General features: G+C 42.3%; 1 non-coding gene across 1 annotated transcript; it reads left to right on the top strand.

The window, feature by feature from the left end:
• The first annotated feature begins 276 nt into the window (after positions 1 to 276).
• On the top strand, positions 277 to 380 carry LOC125493055 (small nucleolar RNA R71). The gene has a single exon (XR_007269436.2). It is a non-coding gene; the product is annotated as a small nucleolar RNA R71 (small nucleolar RNA).
• The last annotated feature ends 306 nt before the right edge of the window (positions 381 to 686 follow it).

Raw genomic sequence — 686 nt, 5'->3', positions numbered from 1 at the left:
GGTCCGCTACTCAACTGATCAACTTTAGCTGCCAAAACTTGCACAGTGTTAGTTAAAGTAGCAATAGCATCCACTTCATACTTACCTCCCTTTTTAGGGGCTCCACGAGACACACTCCAGTCATTCAAGTAATTGTTGGCAGCCATATCATCCAACAATGTTTTCGCGGTTTCTGGAGTTTTTGCCATGAAATTACCGCCAGATGCGGCATCAATAGAACTTCGAACTTCATGCTTCAGACCATTGTAGAATGTCTGAATCAGTAGCCACTCAGGAATGTCGTGGTGTGGACACTGCCTTTGCAAAGCCTTGTATCTTTGCCATGCTTCATAAGAGACTCCAATTCATGTTGTTGAAACCGATATCTCGTTTCTGAACTTGGAAGTTCTCATAGGAGGGAAGAACTTGTAAAGAAAAGCCTTCTTCAGTTCTGGCCATGTGGCAATCTTCCTCACTTCTTCTTCCTTAAACCATTCCTTTGCTTCGTCCCTGAGAGAAAAAGGAAAAGCAGATTACCAAATTAAATCATCAGAAACATTAGTTAATTTCAAAGTATTGCATTTTTCTAAAAAGTTAGCCAAATGATCAGTAGGGCACTCTTTGGGTGTTCCCGCATAAGAGTCCTGTGAGATAAACTAGATGAATTGTGGCTTGAGCTCGAAATGGGTGGCAGCGGTTGTCGGTCT

The sequence above is a fragment of the Beta vulgaris genome, chromosome 8 (assembly GCF_026745355.1).
Source record: "Beta vulgaris subsp. vulgaris cultivar EL10 chromosome 8, EL10.2, whole genome shotgun sequence".
Classification (NCBI taxonomy): Eukaryota; Viridiplantae; Streptophyta; class Magnoliopsida; order Caryophyllales; family Amaranthaceae; genus Beta; species Beta vulgaris.
The sequence above is the reverse complement of the archived record's forward strand: the minus strand, read 5'-3'. Positions and strand labels throughout refer to the sequence as shown.